The sequence below is a fragment of the Gossypium hirsutum genome, chromosome D11 (genome assembly GCF_007990345.1).
Source record: "Gossypium hirsutum isolate 1008001.06 chromosome D11, Gossypium_hirsutum_v2.1, whole genome shotgun sequence".
In the NCBI taxonomy this organism is placed as follows: domain Eukaryota; kingdom Viridiplantae; phylum Streptophyta; class Magnoliopsida; order Malvales; family Malvaceae; genus Gossypium; species Gossypium hirsutum.
In genome coordinates, this window is record NC_053447.1 from 32,510,203 (window position 1) to 32,533,539 (window position 23,337).

Genomic DNA, 23,337 nt, shown 5'->3' on the forward strand with positions numbered 1-23,337 from the left:
GCGCCTTTGTTTGAAGTCGTTGGCTCGACATCGCAATTCCTCATGGATCCTCAAGATTGATCTCCTCCAACCAAGCTGCTTGCTCCCCTTCATGAAAATGTTTCAACCTGTGACCATTCACCTTGAAAATTTTATTAGTTTCGAGGCTCCTAATTTTGACTGCCCCATGATGATGCACCTCGGTTATTATAAATGGTCCGAGCCACCTTGATTTTAACTTACCAGGAAACAGTTTAAGCTTAGAATTAAATATAATACCTTTTCCCCCACCTTAAATTCCTTACGAATCAGCTTTGAGTCACGAAATACCTTCGACTTACCTTTATAAATGACCGAATTGTCATATGCTTCTAAGTGCAAGTCCTCCAATTCCTGCAACTTCAACTTGCGCTCTTCACCTGCCAATCTATAGTTCAAATTGCATTGCTTAACAACCCAAAATGACCTATGTTCTAGCTCTACGGGAAGATGGCATGCCTTTCCAAAAACAAACCTATAAGGCGACATCCCTATTGGCGTTTTGTAAGCTGTTCGAATAGCCCACAATGCCTCATCCAACCTTCATCTCCAATCTTTCCTATTGGGTTTAACAATTTTCTCTAAAATTCCCTTAATTTCCTTGTTACTACTCTCGGCTTGTCCATTGGTTTGAGGGTGATAAGCTGTCGATACTTTGCGGGTGACACCAAATTGTACAAATAAGGCTCTTAAGGTTCTATTACAGAAATGTGTTCCCTTGTCACTAATTATAGCCCTTGGTACTCCATATCTATTTAAGATGTTGGTCTTAAGACATTTCACCACAGTTTTAGCATTATCGGCCCTAGTTGGAAATGCTTCCACCCATTTCGACAAGTAATCAACACACACAAGAATGTATAGATAACTGAAAGAAAAAGGAAAAGGCCCCATGAAATCAATACCCCATACATCAAATATATCACAAACATAAAAATTATGTAATGGCATTTGATTTCTGCTACTTAAGTTGCCGGTTTTTTGACATGAGGCACAACTTTTGCAAAATGCGTATAAGTCTTTATGAATAGTCGGCAAAAATAACCCACACTCAAGTATCTTATGAGCTGTTCTCTTAGGCCCAAAATGTCCCCCACCTTCTCAAGAATGAAGAAAATTGAGCACTGATTCTATCTCGCTATCATCGACACAACGCCTAATTATTTGGTCACTACAAAATCGCCAAAGGTATGGCTCTTCCCATAAGTAAAATCGGGCTTGACTTCTAATTTTTTCTCTCAAATGCCTAGGTGCATTCTTGGGAAACTCTTTAGTCACTAAGTAGTTCACTATGTCGGCATACCATGGAAAAACACTAGACATACTATAAAGTCTCTCATCGTGGAATAAGTCGCTCGGCTCATTCCTTAAAACTCCAGTCTCTATCCTACTCAAATGATCAGCAACAAGGTTCTCTTTACCCTTCTTATCTGTAATTTCTAAGTCGAATTCTTGCAACAACAAAATCCACCTAATCAATCTAGGCTTAGCTTATTTTTTATGCAACAAATATTTAAGAGCACTATGGTTAGAAAATACCACGACTTTGACTCCTAGCAAATACGCTCTAAATTTCTCTAAGGCAAAGACTATGGCATAGAGGTCTTTCTCGGTTGTGGTGTAATTACACTGAGCTGGGTTTAATAGCTCACTAGCATACCTAATAATATAATACTCCCTACCATTTCTTTGTCCTAATGCCGCCCCAATAGCCTTATCACCAACATCACATAGAATCTCGAAAGGTAATGCATAATTCGGTCCTTGAATGATAGGTGTCGTGATCAATTTTTGTTTCAATTCATCAAAAGATTTTTTACAATTTTCATTAAATTCGAATGTGACATCCTTACCTAGTAATGCACATAAAGATGAAGATATTTGCGAAAAATTCTTGATGAACTGACGGTAAAAACCTACATGCCCTAAGAAGGATCGAATTCCTTTCACAGTACTCGGATAAGTTAAATTTTTAATCACCTCAACTTTGGCTTGGTCGACTTCTAAACCTTTAGCTGAGATGACATGCCCCAACACTACACCTTTCTCAACCATGAGATGACGTTTCTCAAAATTCAATATCAGATTAGTCTCAATGCAACGCCTAAGCACTAACACAAGATGATGCAAACACTGATCAAATGAATAACTATAAACAGTAAAGTCATCCATAAATACTTCCATTAAATGTGAAATAAAATATGAAAAAAATACTCGTTATACCTCGTTGAAATGTGGCTGGTGCATTGCACAATCTGAAAGGCATTCTCTTGAAGGCATAAGTTCCAAATGGGCAAGTGAAAGTGGTCTTCTCTTGATCCTCAAGTGCGATGGGTACTTGTAAATAACCTGAATAGGCATCTAAGAAACAAAAATGTGAGCGACCAGCTAACCTTTCTAACATTTGATCCATGAATGGGAGGGGGTAGTGGTCTTTTTTAGTGGCTTTGTTCAGCTTCCTATAGTCTATACAAACCCGCCAACCGTTCTGTACTCTTGTAGGAATTTCTAACCCTTCTTCGTTGGTAACTATTGTGGTTCCTCCTTTCTTAGGGACAACATGAATCCGACTTACCCGTTTTGAATCGGCTATAGGATAAATAACATCAGCTTCTAACCATTTTAAAATTTTGGTCTTAACCACCTCCATCATCGGTGGATTCAATCGGCGTTGGGGGTCTCTTTTAGGGACTGAGTTTGGTTCTAAGGCTATCTTGTGTGTGCATAAAGTCGTATTAAGCCCCCTAATATCGGCTAGTGTCCAACCGAAGGCTTCTTTATGCTCCCTAAGAACTCTAAGTAGCTTGGATTCTTAGATTTCGGTTAAGGCATTCGACACTATTAATGGCAAGGTTTGATTTTCTCCTAAAAATATGTACTTTAAATTTTTGGGCAGCTCTTTTAACTCCAATTTAGGTGGTGAAATCAGTGAGTGAATTTGCTTATCAGTCACCGTAAGGCTAGGGAAAATCAGCTTGAAACGTGTCAATTGAGGCGAGTCTAATGCACAAACCTAATTAATCAAAGAATCAGAAATGATAAATTCATGCTCATCGATATCAAAAATGCTCTTAGCTAGAACACTTTTTAACTCGTCATTCTCTCCTAATTCATAAGCCTCTTGAACAAAGTTATCAATTACATCAAGGGCAAACACATAATTAATATCAGTGGGATATCTCATAGCATCAAATATATTAAATTTTATTATCTCACCATCAAATTCCATAGTTAAATTCCCTTTATGCACATCAATTTTCGTTCTAGCGGTCTTAAGGAAAGGTCTACCTAAAAGTAAGGGTACATCAATCGAATTATTATTAAGTCCCATGTCTAAAACATAGAAATCAGCTGGAAAAACTAACTCATTTACTTGCACTAGAACATCTTCTAAGACGCCATCAGGGTAGGCATTACTCCTATCCGCAAGTTGAATTATCAGTCCTGTTTCTTTTAATAAACCTAATTGTACTCTGTCATAAATACTTCTAGGCATGAAATTTATAGAAGCTCCTAAATCAAGCATAGCTCTATCAAGTTTAAGGTCTCTTATCTTACAAGGTATCGAAAACATTCCCTGATCTTTGCATCTAGGTGGGAGTTTCTTTTGAAATACCGCAGATACATTTTCGCCTAAGATAATCTTCTCATTTCCTATTAATTTCCTTTTAGATGTGCATAATTCTTTCAAAAAATTAGAATATCTAGGCACTTGTTTAATTGCATCAATTAATGGAATATTAACTTGTACCTTGCGAAAAGTCTCAAGAATTTAGGCAATGACGTCGTCTGATTTTTCCTTCCTCAAACGTATGGAAATGGAGCTTTCGATGCATAAAATTGCTGCTGGTCATTAGCGTTCAAGCATTTTTCCACTTGAGGCTCGAGGACCTACACTTCCTGCTCAAAACTTGCTGCCTTGTGCGAAACAGTGGGCTACTGTAGGTGCGATTTTTCTACCTCCCTTGGGGTTGTTCTTGACAGTTGCGAATCAGCTTTTGGCATGACTAAATTCTCCTATTTTCTATCATTGAATCGGAGTTTTTGTACCTCGGTCTTACTCTCTTGATTACTGTTTTGGACCTTTTTCAATCTAGGTCTTAACTCCTTCTCGCTCCGTAAAGTTACGACACTAACATTATCCCTTGGATTCGCCACTGGCTGTGATGGCAATCAGTTATTCACTTGTGCTTGCAAGTTCCCAAAGTTAACATCGGTTGATGAGGCTCTAGTTTGCAATTGCTTCACGGCTAATTCCAAAGCTTGTAATCTTCTGTCGGTTTCCTTCTTTTGGTCGGCCATCATCTTCATCATTTGTTCAAGCATGGTATGGGTCTTAGTTTCTGCACTAAGGTTTTGATGGGGTTGTTGTGACATATTATATAGTCGAGAATTTTGCTGCTCAAATCTCGTGGGTGTGGCTCGGTTTTGATATCTAAAATTAGAGTGGTCTCTCCATTCCTCATTATAAGCAGCTGAGTATGGGTCATACCTTCTCTGATTTGGAAAAATGACATTAGCTTCTCCTTCCTGTAATGTCAGACACATATCTGTGGTATGTCCTTCCAAACAGCAAAAGCCACACAATGAAGCTTTTGAATTGCTTCCAGTCATCAACTTACTCACCATAGCCATTAAATTAGCTAATTGAGCCTCCATCATACTTGATTGTCCCTCGTCCATTCGTTTACCCAAGTCGGACCTCCTGAGACCGAATTGCTGAGTATTTTGTGCCATATTAGCAATTAAATTTCAGGCTTGCTCAGGTGTTTTATCAACCAGTGCACCTCCACTTGCTGCATCAATCATTCCTCGATCTTGTGGCGTCAACCCCTCATAAAAGTATTGCACTAAAAGCTGTTCACTAATCTGATGCTGCGGACAACTTGCACATAACCATTTAAATCTTTCCCAATACTCATATAATGATTCACCTACCAGCTGCTTAATTCCACAAATTTCTTTCCTAATTGACCCTATCCTTGATGCTGGAAAGAACTTCTTGAGAAAAGCTTTATAAAACCTCGTCCAAGTCGTGAATGAACCCGGTGGCATATAATATAACCAATCATTTACCAAACCTTGTAATGAGAAAGGGAAGGCTCGGAGCTTGATTTGTTCCTCTTCAATGCCATCTGGCTGCATAGTTGAACAAGTAATTATAAATTCATTAATATGTCGGTAAGGGTCCTCACCTGGTAGTCCATTGAATTTCGGCAACAAATTCAGGAATCCAGAATTGAGTTTTAATGGCCTATCAAGGGCGGGATAAGTGATAGATGGTGGTTGTGAAGCCAAGTTAGGTGCGGCCAATTGCTTCAAGGTCTGGTTGGCCATGTCGTTATCTTCTAAAACGTTAGGCTCAACGTAGAGGTTGTGAGATTCGGCTTGCTGATTGGTGATGTTAACAGGAAACTTCGATGTTCGTCGTCTGCTCCTTAATAACATTTACTATAGGAATTATTCTATCTGCATAAAAAAAACAAGAAAAAAAATAAGTTCTGAAAATCAAATAGATTTGACTACGTCGCTTCCCCGGCAACGACGCCAAAATTTGGTAGCTGTCGTTACGACTACCGAATTAAATCCACTACTCGACCAATGTTAACTAGTAATATAGGGAAAATAGGGAATTGTCCCATGGAGAAGCTTGTGTTAAATCTATTCGAAGAGAATCAAATTTAAACCAAAATTTAACTGTGCACACGTAAGCAAAAAAACAGGGGGTTCTTGGTTCAGATGTAAAAAGAACTTAAGAAATAAACGAAAGTAAATTCATACTAAAATTGCTTTAAAATAATTAATTCAATAGAGAGAAGAAGGCTTAGTTATGGACTCCTCATTCCACCAAGCACAAGTCGTTTGCGACTTTCAATTATCCCAAAAGTCTAATTCGACAGCAAGGCTAAAAAATTACTTACGAAGTGATTTCCTATCTCTGATAATTTTATCCAATTAGAGAACGTTCATAACTGAATTCCTACCATTAATCATCTCACTGTCGACCAATTAAGGGTGCCTTAGTTTTTTTTAGAGATTTCACCTAGCGTTAATTGTAGAGAAACCTCCAGCGGCTTCTACACTTAACCCCTTAGTTGTTTTAATTAGCTGCAGGCCAATTAATCACCATCAATTCTAAGTTTAATTAAGAAATTCGATCACTCAATTTGTGCTTAGATGATTGTAAGAAAATTCCCAAATTAAATAGGTGATCAATCAAATTAATTTAGAAAATTTCCTTGGACGATATTAACGAACAATTAAAGATTACCGAACTTGGAATTAGAACAAAGCATGTCTTTGAATCAACTTGTACTTGGCTTCATTAGGGCCTAACTAAGCGAAAATAATTCAGCCACTCATAGTAAGGGAAACAGAACAGAAATCAATTGAAGTTAACATGAATTTTGAGCCAATCTCGTATGGAAAGCTACTCTTAATTGTAGAGCCTTCCTCCTCTCGATGAGCTGAATTTATTTGAACTGTTTTCCAGTTGCTTGATCAGCGCGTGCGGGTTCAAAAATTTTTGGACTGAGTTACTTGAATTATGCCTACGAAAAATCCCTCTCCCTGTCTGCTGCTTCTTCTCCTCCTTTTATGGAATAAAATTAACCACCAATAATTTAAAATAAAATTTGTTCTTATACCTTGATCTTAGCTCAAACCGTCGCATAAAAAATAACTCCAGCCTACTAGAGTTTTACTTAAATTCAACTTATCAAGGGTTGATTGGATTCCCTAGATTTGATTAGAGTCAGCCATCTCTACCAAGACGATTTAGAGAATTAAATAATTCCCTTGCCGACTCGTTTCATAATTTCGGTCTATTGTGCCTTGTGGTGGACTGAGCCTCGCCTTTACTGTCAAGGTCCTTGTGGCCGAATTAATTTCTTCGAATTTTGACCCCGTCAACTTAGAGAATAAGCATTCGCCCAACGTTTTCCAGCAACTTCTTCATCTAGGTTCATTCTAACTATCCGATGCACCTACCTTGCAACATGGCTTAAGATTGTTAGATCATCGGCTTGAAGCAAAAATAATTTAACAGAGCATAGTATATGCAAATTGAGCTAATTAGAATTCAATTGGTCAGAAATTAATTAGTAATTTAAATAATTTAGTTGAATAAGTTAAGCTCAAAATTGAACTTAACATTAGTAAAGAAAATAATTTCTCAAATAGAAATAGGTTCAAATATGCGAACTATTTCGTAGAATTCCATAGGGCGAAATCCCACGTATGACTATCATGTAAGCGAATCTGTCGGACTATCATGTCTTAAATATGCAGACTCATAAAATGCGAATCCCAAAAAGGAATTCCTTATATATAAACAAACTCTTATATGTGAACTATCTCGTGGACCTACATTAGGTCATGCCATGTAAGCAGATCTGGCATACCTCCCTAGATCATGCTATGTAGGCGAATCTAGCGACCTCCTTGGATCATGACATGTAGAAGAATCTGACGGACCTCCCTAGATCGTGCTAGGCCATGGATTTGCTTTCATTCATACGGCTTAAAGTTTTAGATTCCACAGAGTCTCATACTGCCTGTAAAAGGCTTTCATATCTATATGCACATATTCCCCGTACAAACCAACCGAACCTCCACAAAGTCGAATACCATTAATACTCATTCTTCGTCCAATCCACTCGAACCTTCGCAAAGCTGAATAACACATGGCATAAAGTGCACAATATGACATATCACCCTCTATCATTCGCAAGTACATCCCTCCTTACTTCGCATATCATTCATAGACATGCAGTTCATACACAAGCACTCAACCAATATTATTTTTCATACATGACACACATTGCGCCAAACATTTTTTCTACACCACATGGTTAAACTTACAACCACTCATGCATTTGCGTATGAACACGTAAAATGCATTACGATGCCTCAAGATTCATGTAACACCCCTAACCCATATCCGTCATCAAATTAGGGTTATAGAGCATTACCGTACAAACAAAACATTTAAACATAAATTCCATACACTATTATAAACACACCATAAATCAATCATACATACACATTCCGTCCCTAAATCGAGCCCTCAAGGCCATAAAAACAATTCGAGACCAATTTGATACAACATGGAAAGTTTAGGAAAAAGTTACAAAACTTTGGATACAGGGGTCACACGACCGTGCGCCTCACATAGCTGAGACACACACCCGTGTCTCAAGCCGTGTAACCTTCAAACTAGGGACACATGGCTGTGTCCTAGCCCGTGTCCTAACCTGTGCAACTTTCTAAGTAGGGTCACACGGCCATGTCACACGTCCATGTGCCAGGCCGTGTAACTCACTGACTTGCATACAAAATAACCTTTAGACACATGGTCGTGTCGCCAGGCCGTATGTCACACACGGCTGAGTCACACGCCCGTGTCTCAAGCCGTGTGGACCTAAAATTCACCTAGAATCAAACCATTTTGATACCATATCATGCTTAACTCCTCAAATCACTCATGCACACATTAACGGAACTTAAACATACATCAAAATGTCATTTCAAACATCTTAAGTCAACTAACCAATATGTCATTCAAAGGCACCACATTTGCATCCAAACATCATCTATCAAACATGTCAATATTGTCTTATTACAAGCTTAACTACCTAATTTCATGATGTAACTAGAATTCATTACAAAAGACCATTTCCAAGCCATCATTATCTTATCATATGACTATGCACACCCATTACGCAAACATGCTCATAAGCCACCTTTCATGCTTACTAACTTAGTCCATATAGGTACTAAAACATACCATATTTGACCATCATCAAACATTCAAAACATACCAATATGTTTACCAATCAGTAGAAGTGGTCAAGTTGACCTTACTTATCAAGCCATACAAGTCCACCATAAAAACATAAACTTCAAGATATAAACATAATAATTCAACCATTAAATATGTCTATGAGCCATCAATACAAAATGCCTATACATGCCATTATAAACCTAAGTCATAATACCCATAAACTATCGATTTGGTTGCTGGATGTTGTGATAGATCTCCGATGAGTTTCCAATCAATTCGAGATTCCGATGATCTATAAAACATAATAAAGAAAATATGTAAGCAACGAATGCTTAGTAAGCTCATATAAACATAAACTAAACTTACCACTTCTTTAAGATAATTCTTAGAATAGGTATAAATCAAACCAGGTCATAATATAAGCCTATTGAAAGACCAACAATACACAAATTGGTAAGTTCATCAACATCACATAATCATCATCCTTTTCATAAAATTATGAACCATTCTATTTAATTTTCTTACCATTTCATTCTAAATGCTTTCCATAAGCCTAAACAACATCATCAACTCACACGTTAGTGCACTTATCATGATATAAGTGAGTTCATCCATAAGATATATGATTTACAATGTATAAACATACTATTTTGCATCATCAACATTACCATAATGTCATAAATCCTTGATATTTCATACTTACCGTTTCATTTTCATAACAATAAGTAATAGCATAAGCATAACCCAAACCACAAGCTTGGCACAATCCTATTCATCATCATCAATACATAAGTTAGTACATATATACATAACTCTTTTGAATTAACCATTTGATAAGTCATTTCCATATGAAAATACATCATTTGATTCATATATTCTTTTCATGAACATATGCACAATTCCACTTGAGAACTTACCATTTCAATCCATTTTCTTACTTTTTGAACCATCTAGAATATCATTGGATACTCGGGAAAGCTCACGAACTGTGCTTAAACATCTAACCGTAACATTTTCTTTACATCATTGCTTACACGAGCTGTGAAATAGGCATGCTCACACGAGCTGTGGAGTATCCGCAACAGATGTAGGATCTCAGCCATCAGCAAGACATTCGAAACCAGCACTCGAAACATGAAATCCCTAATGACATGTCATTTGTATCTTAAGAATTTCTAAGGTTCAATTGGGACTCGATATCCGTCAATTCGTCATAATGTGGATACATTTACATTTATATATATTCATCTACATTAAAAAAAAACATAGTAAACATTTAATTTAATTAACATTATAATGATTATAGTTCATACGAGCTTACCTGATTAAATTACAGCAATGACTAAGTATAGGGGATATTTGGTAAATTTATCTTCTCCTCGATTTTACACTCGTGCTTGATTTAAAATAATAATTCCATTCAATTTTCTAATTCCAACAGTAAAACCAATTCATTTTATGCAATTAAGTCCTTTTGAAAAATTTATAAAATTACCCTCAAAGTTTACCCTCTTACAATTTAGTCCCTAAACCCGAAACTTGCAATTTTATCTTTTCTAAATAAAATTAATGCAACCCAATTTTTGTCTATTTTTATAACAGCCCATATTTATCATCCATTTTCCATATTTTCCTTTAATTTTACCATTTTCATAAATAAGTCCTTATACTTAAAATCATCAAAATTTACTTAATAAAACATGTCATTTAACAACTAAGCTTAACAATCTACCATAAAACTTCAAAAACATATCAAATTCATTCATGGCATAATGTATAACATATAACAGTTTTACAAATTAACCCCGGGTTAGCTGGACCTAGTTGCAACGATCCTGAAAACATAAAAATGACAAGAAATAAATAAAATATGGACTTACATGCATCAACCATAGCAAGACCTAAGCTTGGAGATTTTATTTTTCTTTTTCCATGGTGACTTTCGGTGGTTTAAAGAACAAAACAAAGAGATGATGCCTTTTGTTTTATTTTATTACCTTTTAATTATTTTTATTTTAATTAATAAAACATATATATACATAACAAAACAATGCCAACTGTACCACCTTTTTAACAATGGTATATTTGCCTCATAACCCTTGTGCTTTGTCCATTTATCTTATTAACTAATAGAGACTTACTTTTGTAACTTTTACAATTTAGTCCTTTTAAATTAATTAACTATCTAAACATTAATATTTCTTAACGAAAATTTACTACAACCTTAATAACATTTCGTAAACATTTAATAAAATATTTACGACTCAATTTATAGAAACGAGGTCCTGATACCTCATTTTCTAAAGCCACTTGACTTTAAGGTCATACGACTTGAACATAATTATTCATTCGAATAGCATAAATTGCCCATTCAAAATTTATTTTAATACCATATTTGTCTCATAAATATTAAATAATAACATTTATAAACTTACTCGTTGGATTTGTGACCCTGAAACCACTGAAAAATGGGATGTTATAATTCAGTTATAGAAAAACTCATCATTGCACAACATTTAGTTAAACATACCCAGCACATGATACTAAAAAAAAATGAACAACCATTTAAGACCTGATTTCTGGAACTCAGCTGGAAGTTGACACCAAATCCATTTACTTAGCTTTTCCCTTATTTCTCGAGCCTCCTTAGCCAACTAAGCATAACAACCATTCAGAAATCTCATGAATACAATTCACAATCGTAATAACCATAACTTGTTTGCATGTAGAGGCAATTTAATGGTTATCCTCAACTTTACCCATTACAGAATAGAATCAATAGATTAACTGAAATTTGTAACTTTCTTCCTTTTTCTTAAATCCCCTAACACAAATAGCTTAGAAAGCTTACCAGCTATGAAAATTTTCAATTTCTTAGGCTCAAGCTTCAGTCTCTTACCTCCATACATAACGCTCATTAATCCTTCTCTCTTCTAGAACAGACTAGAAAAAAAGATGAAGAAAGAACATAAAAATGAAAGATTAGCACTGGAGAATAACGCCTCTCCTTTATATAATCCTCCCGCACTTCCTTCACTAAAATCAATTCAACAATAAATTATAGATATCCCTAATCATCGTGTCTCCCACTAAGAACATTTCTAGTTCAAAAGTAACCAAACTAAAGGTTAAAATCAAATCTTTTATTAACCAGTACCCCAAATTGCTCTTACTTACATTAGAGCCTGTCCAAATAGAAAGTTTTTCAAATTAATACCCAAAGTCACTATTACAACTTAAGCTTTAACTTTTCTGGTTGACACTCTCTTTGTGATCATAGTAGTCGCATTGAACCTTTTGACATAATCACGAATAGACTCATTCACTCTCGATAGATGGTCATCAAGTAGGATCAGAACTGCTAGAGCGTTTTGTTTGCTAGAAAACCACTCAAGAATTGTTCCACCAACGATCCAAATGAGTGAATAGATCCTTGAGGCAGTGATAGGTATCAATGTTAAGCTATTTATAATAGGGTCATGGAAAAGGCTCTACACTTAACTCTATCGGAGACTCTTAATATATTCATGTAATTATTGTACCGAGCCATATGGTCTTCCAGATCGGTTGACCCATTATACAAAAACTTGGGAAACTTGAAGGATTTTGAAATGTGGTTATCAAGAACTTTAAGTGCCAATGGTTCATTGGAGTAGTTTCAAACGGAATCATCTGATTTTACCCAATTTACTTCATACATTAGCTCTACTCTAAATGCTTTGAGTTTCTCCTCCATCGAAACATTTTTGTTACCTTGAGAGTGTCGAGATATTGTCGGGAGGTTAGCATCATATTTGCAAAAGAATTCCAAATTATTGTACTCATGCTCTCCGCGAAGGGTGATTTGAGCTTTGTCCTTTTGGTGAGCTAGATTCTTTAGCCCTAGAAACCTTCGTGTAGCTCTTAGCTCTATGATAAGCTATTTATTATGGGCATTCCTCTGGTCAAGGATACAGTACTATTCCTGTTACTCCTTGAAGCGGCACTTTTATTGAGAAAATTACTCTTCAAAATGATGCAATTCTTCTTGAGTTTCTAAGTCATGAAGTGTAACATCTTACCCGATAAAGTCCTGACTATTTAAGTGTTGTTTATAAAAGTAAGGCTTAAGGGTAAGTTTCAAGTGCTCAACATTAGAAATCAATTAAGTGAAAGGACTTTCTAAGTGTATCAGTGTTGTCCTGGTCTGGCAGATTCTAAACAATAAGAAAGGAACCTATGATGAACTCTGGTAAGTAAAGTGTATAGAATATTCTAAAGGAACAAGGCTCGTGGCTGACTCTGTAGAAAGGCAAGTATGACTAATCAGTGAGTGTTAGATTACTATGAATGGTGAAATGAGACTTATGGTTATGTAAAATGACCTTTAAGATGTGAGTTCACGCTAGTGGCGTAGTACACCTCGTAGCCATTATGGTCTTGTGCCAGCTAATTTGTGAGGGAAGTTAGTTAGGAATTAACCAAATATGAACTAGAAGGGTTAAAGGTTAAAGAAGTAATCAAGTAAGTTCTTAGAGGTGGCAGATTTTGATAGGGTCACTTAGTCTTGATATGACATTTACCAAGTTCTCATTGAGAATTAGGTTAAGTTAAAAAGGCATTCTGGTTGGGCTACGAAAGTTTATCTTCTTTCCCTTTTTCTTCTTTGAAAAATAAAAAGATTTAAGGCTAAAGAGGGATACACAAAATTTTTTAAGCCGAGTTAGGAATCCTAGATATTTCTAGTGATTTTCTTCATTACAAGGTACGCTTCGTGGCTCTGTCTATCAAGAAAACATAGATATGTAAGTATGATTGAAGAAACATGGCTTTGAGAGATGTCTGGGTTTAAAATGATGACAATGGGTATCCAAATGGGTTCAAAAAAGGGGGTTTTGTTCTACAAGGCAGAGGAGGTTGTAGCATCCTACTGAATGATAGACCTAAAGGTTAAGCTGCTCTTTGAAGTCATTAGGTGAGTCCTTAAGCTGACTCTTGCATGTAGTATGTATGTTCTAGGAACTATTGTGCTAAGTAACTCATGATATAGAAACTAGTAATGTATGATGCAATGACTCAAGAGTCTGTGTCTATCTCCAGAGTCGTCAAAGGGGTCCGTCGAGACTAAAAACACCAATCTCTAAAAGGAAAAGTCCATGGTCATGACAGTAAAGTAGACAATATCGTGTAAAACTATAATTAGTGGGTTATGACATCATATGGAAAGAAGACCATATCGTGTAAGACCGTAACTGGTGGGTTATGGCATCATATGGGAAAATTTAAGAAATGTTATTACCTAACTTGGTTCTTTGTGTGTTTTAGAATGATGAGGGGCAAACCTCACTAAGTGTGAGTTTAAGCGAATCCCTATTGTTTAAAACACCAGCTAAAAGAAAAACTTTGTGGCAAAACTCTAGACAGGAAAGCCTTTGTAGTAAGTACTGGATGGAAAGGACAGCCTTTATGGCAAAACTCTAGATAAGAAAGCCTTTGTGGCGAGTACTAGATGTAAATAACAACCTTTGTGGAAAAATTTTGGACAAGAAAACCTTTGTGGTAAGTACTGGATGTAAAGAACAACTGTTGTGGCAAAAATCTGGACATGAAAGCCTTTATGGCAAGTATTGAATGTAAAAGACAGCTTTTGTGGCAAGTACTGGATGTAAAGGTCAGCCTTTGTGGCAAAAATCTAGATAGGAAAGATTTTATGGCGAGTATTGGATATAAAGGACAACCTTTGTGGCGAAACTTTGGAAAGTTAAGCCTTTGAGGCAACCTCTATTTAAGAACGCCTTTGTTGCAGTCTCTGTAAAGAAAGTCTTCATGGTTATATCTAAAAAGAAACGCCTTCATGCCGTGACCTAAGGATAGGATGCCTTAGTGGCAACTCTATAAAGGAAAACCCTTATGGCACATATAAAGGAATTCTTTTATGAAAAATTTTGAATGAGTGACGTGTAAAGAATTTAGAAAGAATGGCATGAACGAACCTCTAAAGGCAAAGTAAAGTTAGGACTCTGAAGGTAAGGTAAGTGTAAGAGATTATATATGGATATGTAGAAGAAACTAAGTATCTAGTGAACTTTGAAAGAAAGACACCACATGTAAATGAAATAGCGAACCCTACATAATAACAAGAAAAGAACAATGAAGCTAGAGCACACCAGGATAGGTGGTGAATCCAAGATATGTGTTATAGGCATGTAAAGATAATAGCTTGAAGTAAGGAAGATATGGGCGAACTCTATGTTAAGTAATGGGAGTAGTCTACCTTGCCCAAATTTAGTGGAAAAGTTAGTAAGTATGAAATAAGATTTTAAGTCTACTAATAAGGTAACGAAATGGTTAAGGACTATGTAAAGATAAGATTTAAGAAAGGACATAGAAGGTGAAGAGATTTTAAGTATAGTACGCTCAAAGGAAACAAACAATCATTTGAGTTTGGACCCCGAGTCTAGAGCCTAGAAGACTGAAGGCTTAATGAATATGAAAGGAAGATAAGTCCTTAAAGACACTATAAGGAAGATAAAGGTCTAAAATAAAATAGAGTAATTATAGTTTGTTAGAGGAAACTGTAGTAAAGTAATTGCCAGAATGAATAATGAAAAGTCAAAGGACACGTGAAAGACATGTGAAGCATCGATCATGATTGAAATAATGAATCAAGTATTTAAGGTTTAACTCACTAAGTTCTTACGAACTTACGAAGGTTATTTCATGTTTCAGGTTGCGAAGAAGTATGCGCCAAGAGGGACGACAACAGGGATATGCCAAAAGGAAGTGGCGTGATGGACTGTTATGCATACAAAGGAAGTTGAATGGCATGCTTAAGTTTTAGCATAAGTTTATTAAATAGCTTTCCAATATGTATACAATAGGCTGAGAGATAAAATAGAAAATGATGAAATTTTATTATCATGAATTGTATATGTAATGTAACATCCCGATTTTTGGCCTAGTCGGAACAATGGTTTCGAGACCACAAATTCGATTAGGAAAAATTTATTTTTACTATATTTTTATGGCCTAAAATTTCACGGAATGATTTCGTGAAAATTTTGTTCAAAAATTTTGACGTTTGGGCACTCAATTTAGTCAAAAGGACTAAATTGTAAAAAGTACAAAAGTTGAGTTCTACATGTTAGAGGTGTCCAATTGTTATGAAATTTTAAATTGGAGGTATTTATATAGTAATTAGACCATTGGTTAAGTTATGGACAAAAATGGACATGAGATAAGTGAAATGAGAAAATTTAAATTAGGGGCATTTTGGTAATTTAGTAATTAAAATGAATTAAAAGGGAAAAAGATGGAAAATTGTGGTCATCTTCTTCATTTGGCAGAAATTAGCAAGGGGGAAGCCATATTTAGGGTTTTCAAGCTTCCAAGCTTCAAAGTAAGTGATTCGAAGCCCTATTTTTAATGTTCTTTACGTTTTTGAAGCCCCGGTAACTTGATTTAGCTTATTCTAGCAATAATTTAACATAGGGTTCATATTTGGAAAAATACCTATAGGTGAAATGTGTTTATTTTGATGTTTTATGGTAGAATATGAAGCTTGTAATTATGTTAAACAACTTTTGCTGAGTGATTTTCAATGAAAACGAGTAAAACATAAGAATAAAAGATGAAGTTTAATTTTCGAGCTTTGGGGTAAAAGTGTAATTACGCAAAAGTTTAGGGGCAAAATCGTAATTTTCCCAAAATTCGAGTCAAGGATAGTTTTGATGAATGTGAATATTGAATAAGATAAATTTTCTATTATAGATCAAGAAGAACGAAATCCGGAGTTAGACCGAGGAAAGAAAAAGGTTGAAGACTAAGTTGATAGATTTGACCATATTTTGTACCGAGGTAAGTTTACGATAAATAAATGCAATATTTTGATAATTATTATTAATACTGTTATTTTTTAGCAATTATGTATTTATTTCATGAAAATATCTAATGTTGACTTAAGTATGAGATGATAGAGAATCAGTGATAAAAGCCCCGTTGAAACATTGGGAATGTATCGGATACAAATGTCATGACATTAAGGGAATGAGATCCCATGTGAGACCATGTCTGGGACATGGCATTGGCATCATTGAGAGTATGAGAGGTCCCATGTAAGACCATGTCTTGGACATGTGTAAAGTTCAATTTTGAGCTTAACTTATTCAACTAAATTATTTAAATTATTGATTAATTTCTGACCAATTGAATTCTAATTAGCTCAATTTGCATATACTATGCTCTGTTAAATTATTTTTGCTTCAAGCCGATGATCTAGCAATATTAAGCCATGTTGCAAGGTAGGTGCATTGGATAGTTAGAATGAACCCAAATGAAGAAGTTGCTGGAAAATGCTAGGCGAATGCTTATTCTCTAAGTTGACGGGGTCAAAATTTGAAGAAATTAATTCGGCCACAAGGACCTTGACAGCAAAGGCGAGGCTCGGTCCACCACAAGCACAATAGACCGACATTACGAAACAAGTCGGCAAGGGAATTATTTAATTCTCTAAATCGTCTTGCTAGCGGTGGCCAACTCCAATCAAATCAAGGGAATCTAATCAACCCTTGATAAGTTGAATTTAAGTAAAACTCTAGTAGGCTGGAGCTATTTTTTATGGGATGGGTTGGGCTAAGATCAAGAGATAAGAACATATTTTATTTTGAATTATTGGTGGTTAATTTTATTCCATAAAAGAGGAGAAGAAGCAACAGACGGGGAGAGGGATTTTTCGTAAGCATAATTCAGGTTACTCAGTCCAGAAATTTGTGAACCCGTACGCGCCGATCAAGCAACTGGAAAACAGTTCAAAGAAATTCAGCTCATCGAGAGGAGGAAGGCTCGATAATTAAAAGCAGCTTTCCATACGAGATTGGCTCAAAATTCATGTTGACTTCAATTGATTTTTGTTCTGTTTCCCTTACTATGAGTGGCTAAACTATTTTTGCTTAGTTAGGCCCTCATGAAGCCAAGTAAAAGTTGATTCAAAGACATGCTTTGTTCTAATTCCAAGTTCGGTAATCTTTAATTGTTCGTTAATATCGTTCAAGGAAATTTTCTAAATTAATTTGATTGATCACCTATTTAATTTGGGAATTTTCTTACAATCATCTAAGCACAAATTGAGTGATCGAATTTCTTAATTAAACTTAGAATTGATGGTGATTAATTGGCCTACAGCTAATTAAAACAACTAAGGGGTTAAGTGTAGAAGCCGCTGGAGGTTTCTCTACAATTAAAGCTAGGTGAAATCTCTAAAAAAAAAAACTAAGGCACCCTTAATTGGTCGACAGTGAGATGATTAAAGGTAGGAATTTAGTTATGAACGTTCTCTAATTGGATAAAATTAACAGAGATAGGAAATCACTTCGTAAGTAATTTTTTAGCCTTGCTGTTGAATTAGACTTTTGGGGTAATTGAAGGTCGCAAACGAATTGTGCTTGGTGGAATGAGGAGTCCAAAACTAAGCCTTCTTCTCTCTATTGAATTAATTATTTTAAATCAATTTTAGTACGAATTTACTTTCATTTATTTATTATGTTCTTTTTACATCTGAACCAAGAACCCCTGTTTTTTTTGCTTACGTGTGCACAGTTAAATTTTGGTTTAAATTTGATTCTCTTCGAATAGATTTAACACAAGCTTCTCCGTGGGACGATTCCCTATTTTCCCTATATTATTAGTTAATATTCGTCGAGTAGCGAATTTAATTCGGTAGTCGTAACGATAGCTACAAACTAATCCGTAATGGGTGAGTTGCTTTTTCAAGCATGTATCTGTGAAAGACTCAATGCGAAATGTATATATATTCACAATATCACTAATCGTCTATAAACCCACCTTTAGGTGGGGATTCTTCTTTTATGAATCCGTCTATATGTTTCACAAGTATGGATATGCATACTTTAGTTTAGAACATGGGCCCATAAGGATCATCCTACAAACTTGAGTCCGTTGGAGAAGTTACTAATAGCAATCTACAGCAGAAAGCATTCGCCAAGACCCACATCACTTGGCTATTTGTGTTTGTTGGAGGAAGTCACGTGCCATGGGAATTATCTATGAGTCTTCTTCTATAAGTCCACAAGTAAGAATCCGTAAGGATTTCCTCACGAGAAAGTAATTGCAAAAGAGTTCCCAAAGGCAACTAAGGAAGATAGAATACACAGGGATAATCCACCAAAATGTCAAACATCTATAAATCTGTATTTCTAATTATACGTCTATGAATTTAAGTGGCAACCTCAAATATGTAAGAATGTGTATAGTCTGAATGTGAAATCTCCTATCTAAAAGTCATTTGTAATAGATCCAATTCAGTCAAGAAAGCTAAATAATTCTCCAAGAGGCACAAGTAAATAAGCAGTGGTGTCATTAAAGATGACGTACTAAGTACAAGTTGAGCCAATCATGTGGTGTCAATACTATGTCAATAAGATTGGCAAACCATCCTAGTATAGGCAAAGTCAAACTTGATTTCTGAACGATGAAGTACAAGCTCGCTAACATTATATTGATACAAGGTATGAACAACTCACTAAATTCATTTAAACTTACTTGTAAATTATTTTATATTGTAGGTGAAAAGGGAAATTCAAGGATTCAAGGAAGGACTAGGCCAAAAATTTCCATGCTTAGGCGAACTTACTTCTCAGGTGTAATATGCATACACCGGGACGACCTAGAGGCAGAGCCTCAGGGTCAGAGTTGAATTAGTAATTAAGTATGGTTAGAATATTATTTTCAAGACTAAGCAAATATTTTGATGTGGTAAAGTTACTCTTATAAATTTTTTTGTATTTGAAGTTAAATTTATATAATTGAAAGAAATTCTTGATGCGAGCTCGTCATCGTAGGATGATTATGAGTCGCGAAAGTTCTCGACCGAAATTAAGAAGTATCAAATGTAATGTATTTTGTAAAGGTTAAAAATGTGAATGGCAGGCTTTGGAAAGGTAGTTTGATGGATATTAAAGGAAGAAGGAAGGCTAAGCTTGAATTTGGTTTAAGGACTCAAGAAAAAGCCAATATTATAGAACAATACTGACCCAATCCTTATATTAGTACTTAAAATAGATGTAAAAAGGAAACAAGAACCATGGCCCTCTGTCTAGTAAGATAGGAACCAATTGACATAAAAGATGAACGTCACACTTCTAAGAAGTGATAAGTTTGAATGAAACATATTGACGCCACAATGAATGCTTGATAAGTCAATTTGAGTCAAATGAGAACAAGGAGAGTGAACACTCACAATAAATTTAAAATTCATTAAAAAGTTGGTACAAAATGTCTCAAGCCTTATATTTATAAGTTGTATAAGGAACCAGTCGAATAGGCATGAGATAACAATCACAATAAATGTGTTTGATGTCCATTAATTTGTTCAAAGCATCTCTTGAGAGTTTCTAGACGTTGATGATGCCAAAAGCCTTGTTCACATTGTGACATTTGAATTCCCAAACAACCAGTTACATTGGTCCTTGAGAGTTAGCTGAATGTGCATGGAATTGAATGGTTTTAATAGTGTGAACATGAATTGATGTTGCCTTAATAACCGAATGGTCACTTGGGATATGTAGATCATTAGTGTAGATTTTGTCGCACGAAGAGTCTCACGGTGTGAACATCAAGAAGTGACTGGTTCCATAAGTGTGAACTTGGTAGTCAACCAAACGGTCAAGTGTGAAAACACTTGATGCTTTGCTTCTGACAAAATGGCCCATGGGAGGTTGTGTTAAACTCTTTAAATTTTGTTTACGCAACACGAACAGTTTGGGAGGAAGCTTCCTAGTAGCAGTAATATGAACAATCTAGTCAAAACTAACGCAAGTTTTGAATGCAATAATTTAAGAAAAAAAACACACATTTAAGTTGTATGAACTTAGACAAGTATTAATGATGTAAAAACTAAGACACATAATTAAAGTGCAGTATTTAAGACATACATCTAAGATGTATAAACTAAGACATAATTAAAACTAAAAAATAACTAAATGGATAAAATCCTTATTTCCAGCAACCTAATTTAAACACACAAATATTAAAGTTTTACATGCAGCACATTGCATGGGATGCATGGTCCACATAAAATGCATGGGTTGCATGGAATGCATGAAATCCATATTTTGCATGGAGTGCATGCCCAAACTTGACCAATTAAGCTCGTGACAGCTTCTTTAAACTTCTTGGCTCATGCACGAGTATTTGGCCCTCTTGGAAGCTCAATTGGATCTTACAAGGTTTCACGAGTTGCTTGTGCGACATCAAGGGTATTGGTTGCGTCCATGCTTGCATCATCCCCTCCCCATTCAAAGTGACTTGTTCCCAAATCGTCCCTAATATCATAAGGAGAGAGATCAAAAACATTGAAACTTACACTAACGTTATGCTCACTTGGGAGGTCCAATTTGTATGAATTATTGTTAATCTTCTCCAACACTTGGAAAGGTCCATCGCCTCGGGGTAACAACATAGATCTTCTTTGAGTAAGGAATCCTACTTTTCGTATGTAGATCCAAACCCAATCTCCAGGTTCAAAAACTGCTCATTTGTGTGCTTATTAGCTTTGTTTGCATACTTCTCGGTTCTCTTCTCGATGTTTTCCCTCACGTTTTGGTGTAGGTTCTTCACGAACTCAGCCTTCTTTTTGCCATCTTCATGCACAAATTGATAAGTAGGTAGGGGAATTAAATCTAAGGGATTCAAAGGATTAAAATTGTAGACAACTTCAAATGGTGAGTGCTTAATGGCCGAATACATAGACCGGTTGTAAGTAAACTCGATATGCGGCAAGCAGTCTTCCTATGTTTTCAAGTTTTTTCGAATGATTGCTTTCAACAATGTGGATAGAACTCGATTAACAACTTCGGTTTGGCCATCAATTTACGGGTGGCACGTTGTGGAAAATAGTAACTAGGTGCGAAGCTTGCTCCACAAATTCCTCCAAAAATGGCTATGGAACTTGGCATCTCGATCTAATACGATCATCCTTAGTACTCCATCCAGCTGAACCACTTCCCTGAAAAATAGATTTGCTATATTTGAAGCATCATCAATTTTGTGGCGCGAAATAAGGTGAGCCATTTTAAAGAATCTATAAACTACTGCAAAAACTGAGTCTTTCCCACTTTTAGTCCTAGGAACTCCTAGAACAAAATCCATAGAAATGTCTACCCATGGTTCTTCAGGAATAGGTAGTGGAGTGTACAATCCGTGGGATTTAATGCGAGATTTTGCCTTCTTAAAAGTCATGTATAAGTCGCATACTCTCTCGACATGTCGCCTCATCTTGGGCCAAAAGAAATGTTTGTGGAGCATGGCTAAAGTTTTGGTCACTCTAAAGTGCCCCATGATACCTCCACCATGCGCCTCTTTCACGAGCACATCTCGAATGGAACCTTTAGGGATACATAATTTACCTTTTTTAAAGAGGTATCCATCATGCTTATCGTACCTTTTGAATGTCCCCTTTTCACAAGCTTTGTAGATCTCACCAAAATCAACATCAGTTTCGTAAAGTTCCTTAAGATATGCAAAGCCAAGCAATTTAGAGTTTAATTTATTGAGAAGTGCATACCTTCTTGATAATGTTTCTGCAACGACATTTTCTTTACATTTCTTATATTTAATCACGTAAGGAAACGATTCAAGGAATTCCACCCATTTAGCATGTCTCTTGTTCAACTTGTTTTTCCGGTTGAGATGTTTTAATGCCTCATGGTTGGTGTGAATGACAAACTCTTTAGGCCATAGATAGTGTTGCCAAGTTTCCAATGCTTAGATTAATGCGTACATCTCCTTATCGTATGTTGGGTAATTGAGGGCAGCACCATTCAATTTCTCACTGAAGTAGGCTATGGGCCGTCCATTTTATGTTAGAACGGCTCCAATCCCTATTCCTGAAGCATCGTATTCAATCTCAAAAGTTTTTGTAAAATCAAGTAAAGATAACATTGGTGTATTTGTTAAGCAATCTTTAATCAAAGTAAAAGACTTCTCTTGCTCCTTACCCCAATGGAAGTTTGAACTTTTCTTTATAATTCCAGTTGAAAGAGCAGCTATGGTACTAAAGTTAAGGACAAACCTTTGGTAAAAACTAGCAAGACCATGAAAACTTCTTACATGGCTTATGCTAGTATGCTGTGGCCACTCTAGGATTACTTTTACCTTCTCTTGATCGACTTCGAGACCTTCTGAGCTAACCATAAAACCTAGAAAAACAAGTTTGTTAGTGCAAAAGGAAGACTTTTTAAGATTTGCAAATAAATTATCCTTCCTTAATAATTCCAACACAAATTTTAAATGATGAATATGATCTTCCAAAGACTTACTGTAAATCAATATATCATCAAAATACACTACATAGAATTTACCAATAAAGGATCGAAGAACACGATTCATTAACCGTAGAAAGGTGTTTGGTGTGTTAGTTAGGCCGAAGGGCATAACCAACCATCCGTACGAACTGTGCTTGGTTTTGAATGTGGTTTTCCATTTGTCTCCTTCTCTCATCCTTATCTGATGGTAGCCACTCTTTATATTTATTTTGGAGA